The 17076-nt window shown below is 42.6% G+C and overlaps 1 long non-coding RNA gene across 1 annotated transcript; it reads left to right on the forward strand.

Moving 5' to 3' along the window:
• Positions 1-1656: 1656 nt before the first annotated feature.
• On the forward strand, positions 1657-9621 carry LOC113975821. The gene is made up of 3 exons (XR_003536937.1): positions 1657-1778; positions 7512-7601; positions 9397-9621. It is a non-coding gene; the product is annotated as an uncharacterized LOC113975821 (long non-coding RNA).
• Positions 9622-17076: the final 7455 nt, after the last annotated feature.

Raw genomic sequence — 17076 nt, forward strand, 5'->3', positions numbered from 1 at the left:
GTTCCCAGTGCCAAGAAGTTTTGTGAATGCAAGAATCACTTGAATCATCTGCAAAAAGTCACCTGCAGAACAGCTTAGAAATAATTTCTGTGTTAAGCAATTAACCTGTAGCAATTGCCTGGGGAGGAATGATTTCATGAACTTTATGGTCAACATAAAGTTAGGCCTGGCTGACTAGAGAAGGAATTCTCCGATCTCCATGCGTGGCGAGCTCGCAGAAATTTGGTCTTGAACAAGAAAAATACCTTTGAAGCCCATTTATACCAAGGGAAATAGGTGTATTTCAGGCAGGTAAATCACAGCTAATGTTCTTTGAGGGAACTGAATTCTGGACTGGGAAGCCTAACTCAAAGAAGATGGATCTGGCAATATTTGCAGTGTTGATCTGTTTGCTGAAGCTGGCATACTCACTTCTTGCATTTCAGGGATTTTCAGATGTTTATTCTGTATTTCTCTAAGTTGCTTCAGTCCTGTAGGGGCTTAGGTCACTTAGTCCTGCTCAGCAGGATGGGGGACAGGGTTTTACGACCTCATGTGCCCCAGTGGCATCTGTTATCTTTCTTTGTAATATTTTTTGCTTTCTTTCCCCATTTCTATGGCAACTTTTGACAACGTCCCTTCTATTATGCAGCTCAGCATAACTTGGAAGAAAAAAAATCTGTTAAATTTTCAACAGGGTCAGATGTCAGACTTTTTAGAATGAGATTGAACATTTGGCTGGCTACGCTCATGTTGGCAAAGTAGGGGGGAAAATTCCTTTGTGGGGAAGCTTTTTCTAAAATGTGCAATACAGGCTGTGATTGTGGGTGATACGTCCCTGCCCTGTATCCCCAGCATGAAGTAAAGGCAGGATGACAACAGGGGAATACTCCAGCCACTGGTCTGGACTACCTGCATCCTTTTAGGCAATTGCACTTCTCTCATTGCACTGCTTCCTGGGTTTCTCTGCAGGAACAAGGCAGTCTAGTGTGCTTGTTCTCCTGCTGCCGTGACAAAGGGACAGGTTAAAGTGAGGCTTTGCTTCTTATCTTGCCTTATTTAATGAGAAGAATCCAGAGATACACAGCTGCCCTCACCCTTGCTTACTAATAACACCTCCTTTCTGCATAGAAAAATGCAATGGTAAAAGGCAATATCCACAGGGCACATGTTATGTTCATCTCTGTTCCTCAGCAATTATGATATCTGTAGTGAGCCACCGAGGCAGGACAGCTATGAATGACAATATTTTAGCAAAGGTCTTGCAAAAGTTGCTGGCAGGGTGGTTGGTTCTTCTACATCACCTTAAGAGTAGCTGCAGTTGCCAGACATTATTCAAGAGCTGGACTCCTCAGTGTAGGACTAAAATATTGATGGAGGGGATCTTCCAAAATTTTGGCCTGACTAATTTTGCCTCTCTGGAAATGAGATGGCTAGAATAGTCTCTGACCTCATATTTGCAGTCAGGAAAGATTGAAAGAAACTCTTCCTGCACACCAAGCCTGTGAATGAGATCAAAGAGGGCTCAGAGATCAGAACTTAACAGGAGTCAGGGGAAGAGCAAATAGCAGTTGCTTTTAAAAATTCAGATATGTAAAATGAAGATCAGCAGTTTCAAAAGATATCATGTTTATCGCTGATACACTAAATTTATTTTTGTCTTATGCTCTAGGAAATGACAGTGTCCTAAATGAACATAGTGGAGAGCATGGGCAGGCCAATGAACACACCTTAAAACAAATGGCTTCCCCCAGATGAATGAAGGGACATACTGTTTGCAAGCCTCATAGTACTGAGAGGTGAGTGATGGGGCAACATCTAGACCATGTCTCCCCAGGGGTAGGAGTTGACGTCTATGTCTGGGGCATTCCTGGTAGGAGATGGCAACAGGTGTCCCCAGCCTACCAACATGAGCTGTGAGAAGCAGAGGAGTTGCACTGGGGTAGCTGTCACCTTTGCACCTGTGATGGTGTTTGGAGGGAGACAGAAATGCAGCAGGTATGATTTTGAAGCAATCCCTCCCTCCATTGCTTTGAGGAAATCAGAGTAGCTGTCAGGAGGAATATCCCTGTTCCACATGGCTGTTCCATGTAAATATAGCATTGTAAACAAAGACCTGCCTGGGAATTAATCCCAGGGTGACTAAAAATACATGGACATGTTTTTACTGACTCTTCTAACACTTAGCACAGCACTTTTTCCATTCATATCTGATAGATATTTCCATTAATGCACATATAAGCAATTCAAAGAGTTGCTGCTAGCAGAGCAGGCTAGGACTTTCCAGTGTCAAAAACCTGAAGTGGAGAACAGAAATCATGTCCAAATGCCAAGCCCAAATACTTGCATGTTGTGGTGCTGGTGAAGCACTCAAAGCAGGGAACATTAAATGGCACAGGAGGGCAATGCCACCACACAGCCCCACACTAATACAGCCAGTTAGTGCCTGGCTGAGCTGTCTGACTCTCATGGGGAAGGGGGGTGTATCACAGGTTTGGAAGCTGCAGGGATGTTTTTTTCCTCTGGGTCTGGTATGGGCAATAACATGCTGTGGTCACACACTGCCTGGCTTTGGAGGCCATCCTGCCTCCGTGGCTACCCAGCCTTCAGGTACAATTCCTCCCTGCCTAGCTATATCAATCATTATTTTCCCCCAAGAGTGCATGGGAAGTAATGAATAGAGATTAGTTTATCTATTTTAAAGAGATTAATTTATATTTTGCATGAAAGTTTTCATATTTTTGTAAAAAATAAACCTTATTCCTCCTCCCCTTTTCAAATCACAACCATATTCTGCTGCTTGTAGAAGATATTTGTATTTGTTTCAGTGTTCTATATTCAAATAACCCCTTCCTCACTTAGGAACTCTTGAATTTTTGAAAACTATAGGGAACTCAAGGGTGTTGGGAAGTGCATTTCTTCAAAATGGTCCCAATGGTGGAGATTTGAAAGCATTTATGAGTTGTTTTGATAATCCCTCTGCTGAGCTACTTTATAACTTTGGATTCTAAAATACTTCCCTGACTCTGGCCTAAATCACTTCAAAAACAGAATTTAGACACTTAAATCATTAAGAGAAAAAAATTCTACCAGTAATGCGTAAGTCCTTTCGAGAGTACAACTCAATGTCTTCAGCATCAAGTCCATAGAACCCACATGTCAGACAAGAAAGCAGGTTTTGCTAGCAAGAAAATCCCCTCAACTTTGAGAATTAAACTGCCATGACACCCTACAAATCATACGCTCTTTGTAGCAACCTGTCATCAAAGTTCAACATCTTGTTCAGGCCTCTCACACTGGAAAAAGTTGCCTTCATGAACTAGAAGACACACAGGCATCCTTCTAGAAAGGTCAAAGCATGACAGATTCCTTCTGTGTCATATCTCATACAGCAGAATCAAGAAGGAGTTTTGAAGTAGTGTACAAACCCAGAAGCAAAAATAATTGGGGTAGACAAGTTAGATGACCTACCTAATTGCACCTCAAACAGGTAATGCCTTCATAGATACACATGGGAGAGGAGTTAAATATAGATCCTGATTTGTATTCTTCAACATGAGAGTGTGGTTGGCTATTTTTTTGTGGGAGAAGAGGAAACAACAGAATTGGACTGCTGCAAACACGATGCCTTGTGATTCTGCATGTGCCCTGCACTAGGATAATAGCTAGAAATAGTTTAGACATTCATTTTGCCTGAACCTGGATGCCTACTGTCACAAGGCTGGCAGACAGGAAATACGACCTGTGGGAGACAACTGTTTTTCTGGAGAGGTAGCCCACTGCCTGTCTGAGTTCAGAACAGGAGAGATATTTCTACTTGTTTGCAGTCTGCCTAAGGGGTTAATTCATAGAAACATAAAATATACTGAATTGGAAGGGACCCATCAGGATCATTGAGTCCAGCCCCTGGCCCCGCACAGGACACCCCAAGAATCATACCATGTGCCTGAGAGCATTGTCCAAACACTTCTTGAACTCTGTCAGGCTTGGTGCTGTGACCACTTCCCTGGGGAGCCTGTTCCAGTGCTCAACCACCCTCCAGGTGAAAAACCTTTTCCCGATATCCAACCTAAACCTCCCCTGACTCGGCTTCGTGCGGTGTCCTTGAGTCCTGTCACCGGTCACAAGAGTGAAGAAATTGCTATTTGCCCCTCCACTTCCCCTCGTGAACATCTCACTGCATCACAGACTGCAACATTTACATAAAGCAACTCTTCATCAGCCTCTTTTCTCACCGCTACTTCTTAGAGCATTTTGGTGGGGCACAGTTTTGAAGGGATATTTACCTCCTTCAGCAGTGCTAGAGGCACCAAAGAGATGTTCAGGTTTTCTAGGTTTTGAAGAATGACATCAGTAACTTTGGACATCTTTGCTGTGACAAGACAGCTACTGGGATAATTTGGGGAGGTGGGGGAGGATAGCTAAGCCTAATAACAATAAAAATTTAAGAAATAAGGTTCTGACTAGCTCCTTGAGTTTTTCCTTTGGGGGCATTATTTTGAGGTTGTGAAAATAAGAAAAGAAATCTTGTGGTTGGTTTGGCCCACAAAGAGCTACTATGAAGACAGGGTGATGGATGTGTTTCATAGAATGAATATCGAACACATTCATGTGTTTGTTGGAGTGAATAGATAGCATTTCAACTACTTCTTGAAGTTGAAATATTGAATATGTTTGAAAGTAGGCAGAATCTGACTGACTACAGCCCAAGTGACAGGAGAACTGAGAAATCCATGTAATGAATAATACTTGGGAATTTCACCCAAAAAATGTTATTCTTACTACCCCATAATTTTTTCCCTGAACTCAAGTATTAGTTGCCTGAGATCCTCAAAGCCAAATGCAGGGTCAGCTCACCTTAAACTTCTCATCTGCAGTCTGACAGGCAGTGTCTATGTCCACCACTCCATCTGCTTAACCTTCCCAGGAAGCTGATGTTCATCTTTGGGCTTCAGTGAATGGTTTTGTTTTACCGAAAAGGAACCTAGCTCAGTAGCACACAAGGGGCTATCAAACAAAAATGGAATTAAAAAACGTTGGTAATTTCTCTGATAATCAACAGTCTGCTTTGAAATACTCTGGACACTTCTCTTTCAAATTAACTCAAAACATTTTTATATGCAAAAATCTTAAGGAGTTTTTCCTGACCCTGAGAGTTTGAAGATTGTCTGTTGTATGCAGAAAGTTGAAGAGAGGTCCTGAGAAAGAAGTCTGTAGAAATTCTCATTTTTAGTACTTTTATTATATCCAAAATAGGCATTGTGCAGGTGAAGGCTTTTTGTTTTGTTTTCATTGGTTTTGTTACAGATTCCTTGCAGTCCGTCTGCATGCCAAAATAAAATTCCTTGAGACCCAGACAGGAGGAAGTCCTGCTGCATTTCATATTCGTCTGGTAATACCAGGTAGTCCTGGCCCTGGCATGAGAAAACTTGAATTTTGTGGGATTTTTGGTCAGGTTTATCAGATCTTCCTATTTGAATGTCTGGGCTGCTGGTGACTCAGTGTATCAAATACTCTTTAGGTGGAAGGTTTTGATTCAATGTTTTCTAGCCTGTGCCAGCCATACTCAGGTTCCTCCAACTATATTATTCTAAGTTAAGGCTTCTTAGAAAAGAGTGGCATGTACACACAAAACAGACCTGAATACATGCTACAAAGAGATCTTTGTAAGCTGAAAGTCAAGTACTAAGGCTTTTAAAAAGCATCCTAGTTTCATCAGGTCCTGCTCAATCTCCCAATTGGTTTATCTCACCTACAAGGCTAACCTTGCTGATTGTGCTTTATCAGTACAGAAGTTGCAGCACTAATTGGCAGTTAAAGTTTGTGCAGGTGCATTGGTGGGAAGTACCTATTGGCTACCTATTAGCTACTAGTATATCTTCTGTATCTTGTAAATTCTGTTTGCTCCCTAGCACAAGCGTGTAAACTCATAGTACCAGACCAGACCTGGAAGAAAGGACAATTCTTACCTTAAGGACAATACCAGCTGGTGCAGCCTTCAACATCTGTCAGCACAAGGTGGTGAGACTCCAAGGGGAGAGGCACAGCTCATGGCACAGGTCAAAGACCTGCACAGCTCATCAGTGGGAATGACCCTAGCACAGCATGCTCTGACAACACCCAGCCTTACTGCCCACCCACGGACATGTTCTTACTCACTGCTAGGATGAAAGCTCACACTGTGCACACGCAGCAGCCAGGATGCAGTAACACAACCACCAACCCACAGTTCACACTATGGCAGATGTTACTGACAGTTTACAACAGGGTACAAGGCCAAATGCAACAGCTGTGCAGCTGAGAGGCCTGAACAAGTTGCACTGTTGGGAGGTTACCGTGTCTTGTAATTGGCAGACCAACATTTTGGCACAGTGGATAACCCAGAGTAACTTCCTAGAAACAGTTTTGTCCCTGAGGGCACAGTGCTGAGCGTTCCCCTTTTGTTCACAGATTCCCACAGGTTCAGTCACTGGTGGAGTCTCTTCTAACATGGGTACAGTGAGAGTGGCAACTTCAGACTGGTCATACTGCAATGATGACATACTACACGTTTTACTGACTATCTGGCTCAAAGGATGGGAAAATAACAGAAAAGGAATAGAATAACTTCATATTTTTACAATTACCTGGTTAGTCATTTCATAACACTCTCTCATAAAGTTACATGCCCACATACTACAAATTTAGAGGTTTTTGACGTCTCTAATTGAGGAAGCTCTTCTGTCTGCCAAGTACTGCTTTTAATCTCTTTTTACCTACTCCTTTTACCTATTTAAGGACCATTAATTTCTATAATGTTTTTCTGAAAGACATGAAAGTATAGTTCTCACTTCTGAAGTTGCAAAGATAGCTTAATGATAACAAATTATACTTTACCTGATTGCATGTGGGAAACATTTGGATTTAATTGAATCACTTGTTTCTTCCAACTCAAATATCATTTGCAAATACATATAATTATATCTACAGAGACTTATATACATACTTGACAATTTCTACATAAACATATTCACGATCAGGTCATTTTGATCATATTTAATAGTGGGCAGAAACAGAGTTTCTCTTTTATGGACTCTGAGACACTTGAATTTACACCTTATTTTCTTCTTTCCATAACTTCAGTCATGGCCATAAACTAAGTGTTGCACCTTTTCCTCCTCATATAAATATGTAAAAATGGAAATCATTAAAGCAAAGTTAGGCAGCGAGTAATTGTTAATATTCATGTGGTGGAATTAACCACTTGCTCTCCTGTAATACTTATTGAAGACATTTAAAAATAAGATAAAACTGGCATTAATGACTATTTCAGTTCTTACTCCATAGGACTCAGATATTAACAGCATAGTCAGTAGTGAGGTTTTTAATTCTTTTATTGAGTTTATTAGCTATTATTCTTAAACTACTGTTCATGAGGTTGTTTGTTATTTTTTTGTGTTCCATCTCTGGCCTATAACAACAAAAAGATAATGTTTAAAGTTGCAATTGCTACATTTAGGCTCAGATTTTTGCCATCTTCCTTTCCATCACAGGAAGCTTTTAACCTATGACTTATAATCATGTGCTGTAGTGTCAGCCTCAGGAAACATGAAATGCAACACTTAAGCCTCAGTTATAAACAGGTAAGATTATCCTCTACTATTTTATCAGTTTTGGCCAGGATAGAGTTAATTTTCTTATAGTACCTTATAAGGGTTATATTTTGTATTTGTTTTGAAAACAGTGTTGATAGCACAGGGACATTTTAGCTACTGCTGAGCAGTGCTTATAAACATCAAGGCCTTTTCTGCCTCTCACACTGCCCTGCTGCTGAGTAAGTTGAGGGTGCATGAGAAGTTGGGAGGGAATGTAGCCGACCCCAACTGACCAAAGGGATATCCCATACCATGTCCTCATGGTCAGCAGTAAAAGCTGGGGGAAGAAGAAGGAAAGAGGTGACGTCCAGCATTTGTCTTCCCAAGTATCTATTACTCGTGGTAGAACTCTGCTCTCCTGGGTGTGGCTGAACACCTGCTTGCCCCTGAAAAGCAGTGAATGAATTCCCTGTTTTACTTTCCTTCCATGGTGTTGCTTTAGCTATTAAATTGTCTTTATCTCAATCCACAAGTTTTTTCACTTTTACTCTTCTGATTCTGAGCAAGCAGGTGTGTGGGGCTGAACTGCTGACCAGCCATGTTCCTTCAACATTTCTTCTACTACAGAAGAATCAACATTTTACTATTAATTATTCTCCCCTCAGAGATTTCTCCAGTACTTACATAGACTTTCTTGAAAGAACATGACTAAAATCAATAGCTTCAGGACTAGGTTCAGCTGCTTCTTTTAAAATGTTATCTTGTAGAGTGTAATCCTACAGAGGCACAACAAACCAGAGAGCCCCAGTACACCATGAAAGTTCTTGGGTTTAGAGCATTTTCCTAGTAGTTGATGGAGACTTACAGAATCACTTTGCAAGACTATCTGCTCCTGAAGTTTGAATACTTTGTCAGTGTCTTCATTTGTTTCATTATTTGAGCATTTGTTTTGGATTGTTAGGGGCTTTTTCCAATTAAAAATACTACTAGTTTTTTGAAGTCGCAGTCTTCTCCTACTTTCTAACTGGGCTTCCTGAGCTGTTATCTGGTTCTCATTATTGTGATTAGCCTCTGCAGCAGGCCATCATTACTAATTAGAATTTGCACAGAAGCTTTCATGTATTCTACTTGCATATTCAGCTTCACCCTCTTAGTTATACCTAAGTAACTATGTAAAATGTAAAAATGCTGTAGCTTTATTGTGTAGTTGAGTAATGATTCAAATGGCATTTGTCACAGTCTGCACCTCCCTAAAATTTCTACACTGTGTTGATAGATACACCAATATCTTACACTACCCAATAGTCTTAGATTAAGTCAACTTTTAAGTTTGCTAAACATGAGACTGCAAACTGAAAAGCTGAGAGGTAACAGAGTTACTGCTATTCCTTGTTGCTTTGCTAATCAACATCTTATTAATTTTAATGATACTGGAAAGTCACACTGGTAAGGGCAACAGTACCTTCATAAAAATGAAACACACCACTCATATTCCTGCATATTTTGGATATGTGCCCAATGCAGAGGCAAAAGGCCTGTGCTGGGCAACTGCCCATATGCTGCCTGATCCTGCCTAGCTCCTACCACCTTCATAGGGGTAGGAGTGCAACTCCTACTCACTGTCATGCCAGAGGGAGCTCTTGACATGGTTGTAAATAAATTGCCGCCATCACTTGATTATAAGTAGCATAGTTTAATATTGAGTATGTGTTGAATAATCAACTTACAAGTATATAAATAGTAATGAATTAGTAGTTTATAGATATTGTCTGATTATTAAACACTCATTAATTAGTTAATAAGCACAGAAAGTATTGTATAAGTGTAACATATCAAATTGAAGATGCTGTTTGGCTGCTTCCTGGAAAAGTGCCCTCCTTTCCAGGGGTGGAGGAGCTGGTTCAGTCTTGAGTTTGTCTTTGGTGAGTGTGGGCAACTGGGCCCACAAATTGCCCAGCAGGAACCATGCATGTGCTGGGACACATAATTTCTGCCCTTGAAAGGAGACCGGGAGAGACTTGCCCAGGGTTCCCTGAATCTCTGAGGAAGAAGCCAGGCTGCTTGTGCAGAGGACAATGCTGCTGCCTGCTCTGCTCCTGCCTGGGGTAGCCCTGCCCATCCTTAAGCTAATTAAAACTTCTGCTCATTATAGCAGTGTGGGTTTTGGCAAGGTCATAAATCAATCACTGTCTTAGGAATATGAGCTGTCATAATTGTGCATTGTCTAAATGTGAATTAATGAGTTAATGACTATTCCAGCTGTTGTACACACCTTGAATAAAGAGTTGGACACATAAAAACAGTATGAAAAGTGTCTTTTTCCCCAGAGACTCTTTCAGACATTGAGTTCAGCCTGTTGTAGGCTGGTCTCTCAAACTTTGGGGACCAATATGACCAAACCCCCACCCGTGGTAGTGGTCTACATACCCTGCCCACCTCCTGCCTGCCTGGAACAAAACATCATCGCACTCCCTCCCACCCTCCTGCTCAGAAACAGATGACTCAATCTCAGTTTCTGAGCCCAAACACGCAGGACTTGGTCTCTGCTTCAACTCCACAGCCCAGCCCCAGGTACCCTTTTCCCAACCCCAAAGACACACGACTTTGTTTCGTTTGTAGAGCACCCAGAACAGCTCCATGAACCTGTTTTCAAGTCTGGAAAACTCAGGACTAAGTCTCCATTTTCAAGTACAGAAAACACAGGTCATAGTCTCTGAGTTTGATGACTCTTGGTCTTAAGGCCCAAGGACACGTGTCTTCATTTGAGGCCCACAGCCCATGACTTGCCCTCCTTTCTTGAAGTCAGATGAGCTGGGGTTTTGCACCCCCAAAACTGCTCCCTGAACCCGCATCTGGAAAACAGGGTTTAGAACAGGCTTCAGTGTCCTGGGTTGCACTAGTTACTCTAGTTCCAGCCTGCCTGTCACCTTCCCCATTCCAAGGGCCTCTCAGCTTATTGGGTGCCACATAATGCCTTCGTATCTGGGAACTGATGTTTCTGAAAGCAAAGCCAGCATAAGAAAATGAACCATAATGATCCATTTCCACATCTCGGGCAGAGCAGAAAGTTCCCTCAGGGTCCCACAGGGTCCCACACCAGCACTGGATCAGGGGCACTGAAAGTGTCAGAGCTGCTGTGAGAGCACATAGACATGTTAGGAACTGCAATTTCACTGAAGAGCACATGGCTGGGTCCATAGGACTCTCACAAGTAAAATACTAAGCAAGGGGAAAGATAAAAACAAAGAGAAGCCCAGAGATCTCCCTGACATCACTTTAGTGCCTCTTTTTCTACAATCAGACTTGTGCATCGGAGTGTGGATGTATGAAGGACACACACTGCTTCTTTCATTGTGCCTGAAGGACAGACACAAAGCCTCCTACAACTCTTTGCTGGAACAAGTGCCAGGAGAAAAGAGAAGTCTCACGCATGGAAGCCAAGCCTCCAGCTCTAGCCAATGACAGAGGAGTCCAGAGGTGAGTGAAGGCTGGGGCCTTTCCAAACTGACAGGAAGTCATCCAGCCTGGCATTGCAGCTGATAAATCCTAGGCTGGACAGACCCTTCCTTTCCCTGGAGCTGTCTGGGGAGCTGCAGGCTGCAGAGCTTCAGCAGCCACCAGCTTCTGCTCCCCATTACTGCCTCCCAGCTGCTTGCACATATTTCTAAGGGGAAGGCATAGTTCTTTTGTAATGCCACAGTGTCATGTCTGCCACCTTCCTGTGTTAGTACTTTGTTCCTTTGTAGACTGACTGGGCTGGGATTTAAACAACATCCTTCGAATTAAGATCAGAACCTTTCATTCTCATCCCTCCTTCCTGATTCTGGGTGGTGAACTAACTCTCTTGACTTTGGAAGATCTGTTCACTGACTGTTTTGGGAAATAAAGATGTCTTGGGAGCTGGCTGTCTCTCCCAGAACTATGCAAGGAACATGAGGGAAGATACACCAAAAAACCAGGGATTTTTGTCCAAACTGGCTATCTGATTTTGCTCTGTTTTTCTCAGAGAGACGAGCTGCTCTCAGGTAGGGAAGAGAGGTAGCCCTGCAGCACCCTTAATTAAGCCCCTGCTTAATTAATTAACTTGAGCAGGGTCCTCCCACTGCCATTTAAGCTCCAGCTGAGGGGCCTCTCTTCTTTCCCTCTCTGTGGGTAGGTCTTTGTACACCTCAGATCCTTTCTTAACTTCTTGTCCTTCTCTGGATGTCTCAGTTTCAGCACTTCGTATTTCCTTTCTGTGTGCTGGGCCTTTGGCAGAACCTGCTGTTAATTCTCACTCTGCTCTGCTTGGCTGCTGGGGGAGCTGGGCTTCACCTATGAGGCTGATGTATGTGGGGGGCTTGTTTCAGGTTTGTTTCCCATCGTGGGATTGTTTGGGGCTGGCCTGTACCTTTAGGTTCAGTTGGAAGTGGTGTAGGAGGCTGTTGTCAGGTTGCAGCTGTGCACCCTATGACTTACGACCCTTCCTTATCAAAAGCTGCTCTGCTCAGGTGTCTGGTGCTGGTTTCTGTGTCTTCTGGGGTGCTAGGGTGATACCTCTCTCTACCATGATGCACTGCCACAGCTTGGGGATCAGCACCTCTAAGAGCAGCTAAGTGGCTCCTGGAGCTGCCTGTGACCTTTCTCCTGTCTCTTGCACCCCCAGGGAGAAATTGCTTGTGAGCAATCCAGCTCCCCTGGTAGGACTGCTGGGGCCTCTGACCTGGGACTTGTTGGTCACATCCTGACAGTGGGCAGGTGGCTGCCTTGAATACAAGGTGGCCCTGACCAACCTGATTTCCAGGACACTGCCCACAGGAGGGAAGTTGGAAGAAACAAAATGCTTGGCTAGTTCCATATACCTACCTTGTTAATTCTCTGCCTTCTCACTCACCTCAGGAGGGGTCCCTGGGAGCAGCCAGTCCTGGAACCTCTCTAGACCTCTCCCTGTGGTGGTGGGCAGCCAGCGGCTGAGGGCACCAGCAAGCCTTAACTGCCCTGAGCAGTATTGCCTGGTACCTCACTGGGATTCCCCTCTGGAGTAGGGAAATGGGTCTATACAGTGACAGGATTTGACAAGGGCTTCGGTGTGCTGTGCTGTGCAGAGTGTGGATGGCTGCCCTGGGTTCTGTGGAAGTAAGCCTTGGCTGTCTCAGATTTGAGAGACTGAGTTCTAGTCTGTAACAGGCTTTAAGGGCTCTTTCCTCCATTGAGTTAAGCAGCCAGTTTCAGGAGCTGACCTGTGTTGCATGAACTTATGAGCCTGAAGTTTTTTTGGATTAACATATACTTGCTTGTGTGTCCTGTCTGTGCAAGTCCTGTATAACAATCTGCACAGTGCTCTGGAATTGAGTGTTCCATCACCTCCACATCCTCACAGGACATCACTGATATTCATGAACTCACTCTGTGTTGTTGTCAGAGTGCAAGTTTTGCAAATAAGCAAACATGAGGGGAAAAGCATCTAAATCCTTTAGATGCACAAAATATAAAGCCCCTGTACACACAGTAAAGGGATTGTGCCTTCTGTGATCCTCTAACTGGCCAAACCAACAGTCCTTTTGTGTTTCTGATGACTTGGAGCAGGACTCATGTTGCCTCTCCTTCCTCTGATTTCTCTCCAGATGGTGACAACTTCCTCCCACCAAGAACAGGTCACAAACTTTATGAGCACTGTCCTGCACAAAGCTGTGTGCTAGACTAATAGATGTATGAGGCCTGGACAAACACCTTGCTGGTGGAACACAGAAGTGAAATACTGCAGGAGGTAAGAGGCCCTTTTTTTTTTTTCTCCTCTTTGACTTTGGATTTTTTCTTTCTTGCTGATGAAGAGCTTTTACTGACATAGGACAGCCTCTCCACAGTTGTCAAGGGACTCTGCCTGTCAATTTGTGGGCAACTTGCTTTAGTAAAACTGTTCCTCTGATCTCAGGTGTCTTAAGCTGACAAGATAATGGAAATTAGCCTTATTTGGCCAGTGACCCAGGAGGAAAATTCTTTTTTGAGGAACTACTACCACAATTCCTAGCATGGAGAATCTTGTGATGGGAGCAGCTGGGACTTTTTTTAACAGTGGCCAAGTTTGGAAAGGTTTGCCTGGCCCAAACAGCCACTGAGGTGACAACTAGTGTGTGTGACTCCAATTCATCAGCTGGGGATTGGCCTTTATAAGCATTCAGTGCTAACTTCTCTGCCTGGATTTTTCACTGTCCTAGAACCTTATCTGAGGAGAAGGTAAAACCATATTTTTCAAAAAAGTCCTGTGTGACCTGGATTTCCCCCTCATTTTACTAAGGCTTTGGAATAGTGTAGCTACTGAAGCTTTGGGGCAGAGAAACTTTGAAAGCTGCAACATATCTGCAGTCCAAAAGCTGTGTCATTTATTTCAGAATTAAGACAGGACATGTGTTTTAAATGACACAAACACAGAAGTTTTGACATCAGCAAAGCTTATGTTTGACCATGAAGATAAAATCACATCAACTTAAAAATAACTGTCATATTTTATTGGACAATTTAATATCAAGCAAAGGCTCTTGCAAAACCTTTAAGATGACTTGTAATGAAAACCAAAATTGCAGTTCTATTGTTGAAAATAACTTGATTGGTTAAGTGGTCTATTTCTTGCTTGACTTGACCTTGCTTGACCTGCCACTTTGTTCTTAAATAAAACCTGAATGACAGTCCTCCTGCTGAGAAGAAGTCTTTCCACCTTTAAGATCAAAAGTTGCAAGTACCATTTAAGTATGTATTTATGAAGGTAGTGCTTAGTGTGAGCTGTGTTTTTAGAGTTTTTTGAAACAAGGATGGGAAGTACATTGTCTTATTTGCTGGACATTAGTCTTGCGGGTTTGAAATCCAAAACAAGTTAGTGCTTTTTGAAGCTGGAAAGGAACATGGTTGGAAGAATCAACTACTGTGTATGTATTAAGGCAGGACAGTTCTTGCTTTAAGTCAGGCCAGTTTTCTACCTGCATTGCTGAGAGCTGTTGTGTGAAACACAGCTTGGGTAGGCACTGGTCAGAGTGCTAAATCTTGCAAAGTTTCATGGGTGTTTCCATTGTTTGCTTGTGCTGAGAACTGATCTTGAACCCAGGATGGGTTGCTGCCAAAGTCTATAGAAGCATTGGCTGCACTGTCCTTCCTGTGAGTGAGAAATAGTGTCATGCTGAAGATCTGAACAGACATGGACAGTAGAATGGTAAAGGAACAGCTGTACAGACAAAAGGAAGAAATGCTATTACTGATGCTTTTCAGCATTAACAACATCCCGATCCAATGATCTCTCATACACACCTGGAAGTAAAGTGCTGAATTCCCACACTATCCTGGGTATGTCAGAGTGAGGGGGGATCAAGGATGCAGGTATAGAAGAGGTGAACAGGCATTTGGTTGATGTTATGCTGCTCACAGATTCCTGGCTGCCTGGCCTGCCTGCAGAATACTTTCCTGTCTGCAAAAGTGCAATATTAAGCTTTGAGTGGACAACTGATAATTTAGAGGGTAATTTATAGTGTTTTCACATCCCCTCATATAAAATGTCTTGTTTATTTTCCTGATTATTCATTTCAACTGTACATATGATTTAAAATAATGAATGTTATTAATTTTTATCATTAGTACTATCATTACGCCTACTCATATCCTTTGATATTATTGCAAAAATTATCTTTAATAGTTTTAATAGGAGCTATTCCCCATGCTAATGAGAATATAAATCAAAGTATTAAACATGGTAGAAAGCAAAGTTTTGGGCTATATTCTGAAACTGAATCCCCTCTGTGCAGTAGATATCTTGAGGTTTTGCTCAGAAGAGTATTTATGTATGTGTCGTTCATGCACTTGCGCGAGGGGGTTTAACAACTTGACTGACATCAATTAAATTGTCTGTGGCAGTAGGGAGACAAATTCAAAGGCAGGAGAAAGAGCAGCTAGGATATTGGTGAACACTACTCTTGCATAGGTCAGGAAGTTTTATTCCACTGGCTGCAACAAGGTGAGGTAGGCTGAGTACTCTGGGGAATCCCAACCGAAGGACTTCAGCATGAAGTACGGGCAAGAAGCCTGAGCTGTGGTATTGAGTAGATGTCAGTCACTGAATTCCATAGGAACATGCAATAGGATTCCCTGTTTAATTACCAGGATTCCATCTGTTAAAGCTGAGACATAGCAAAAAGGAATAAATAATCTCTCTGGTAATCTTCCAAAGGGTGTCTTCTAAACATGGTAAACCATCTCTGCCCTCTTGTTGTCCTCTGTTGCTTTGCTGTTTGTAACAGAGCAAAGCCTAGCAAGGATGTGGTGCTGGCAAGGGATCAGAAAGTCAGGCTGGCTTCCTGTGCTTTTTTGTTTTATTGGGTGTTTCACCCAATAGCAGTTAAAATGCCATTAATTTTTGCAAGGCTTTTTTTTTATTATTTTTGCAGTAAATATTGAACTAAAGCTCACTTCATACAGCACAATGTTCTTGCCAATATGAGCAAAAGCAATATAGCAGAAAATACTTTGGCATGTTTTCTGTGTTCCTAAAATTTCCTGTTCAGAGTTGAGTTCCCTGCTTTAAGAGGATTGCAGACTATTTGCTATGGAGTCTGCTAATGAAAGGCTTTCAGATACTCAGTTAAAGCTAATTGTTGCTAGTCTTGTCACAATTTTTGAGGCCAAGGATGTTGCTGTGCTGCATGGGGGAATCTGTCAGTGCATTGAATGAAGCTGCTAGAAAGCAAAAGTCAAGAAGTGCAAAGAAAACACCATTATGCACCTAACCTAAGGCTGTGGGCTTTACAACTGGGTTCTGCTGGATGCATCTCTGAGGTTTTGGCTTTCTCCTCATTCCGTGGTGAAACTCTATCTCATGAGAACAGCAGTGATGTAGCTGATAACTCTACAATGGTGTTGTTTCTGTAAATGGGGTGGAAAGTAAAACCTGTTGAGAAACTCCTCACATGAAGAAAATAGGGCAACAAATGAAGCTGTTGAGTGGAGAGTTTAAAATATTTTTTCCTTGCAGAAATTAATTAACCTGTGGATCTTACTGCTAGAGAATGCTCTGGAGGGTATTAGTAAAACTTTAGAAAGTTTTAGTCAAGTTAATGAACATGTTTAATATCTATGAATGCAGTTAATGCTCTAGATAAAACCTCTCATGGGAAGACTCATCTCTTACCTGTCAAAGAGAAAAGATGTTGCAGGGTAAAAATTTGTATTGATCCTTCCTCTAAATAATTGCTAGATAGAAGACATCAGCTAGCTGGACCTCAGTCTGATCCAGAACACATCCTCATAGCTTCCTGTTCCCAGAGTTTGAGGACAACTGGTTCCTCAGCAATTTAGGTGCCAGCCTTTAGGGTCACTGAGAAAATAGCCTGACCCTGGTGAATTGGAGCTGGATCCTGTCTAGAACTGGTACCAGTAGTGCTGGGAGGCAGAAGACTCTTGCAGGGAGGGTGACCAGAGCTAAGTGATTTGGCCAAGGTCATTTTGCAAGCCTGCAGCAGTCAATTTGAACCTGGGTCAGTGGTGCCCTGAGGCAACATGGGAAGTG

This window comes from Neopelma chrysocephalum, unplaced genomic scaffold (genome assembly GCF_003984885.1).
Source record: "Neopelma chrysocephalum unplaced genomic scaffold, ASM398488v2 Primary Assembly neopelma1_146, whole genome shotgun sequence".
NCBI classification, from domain to species: domain Eukaryota; kingdom Metazoa; phylum Chordata; class Aves; order Passeriformes; family Pipridae; genus Neopelma; species Neopelma chrysocephalum.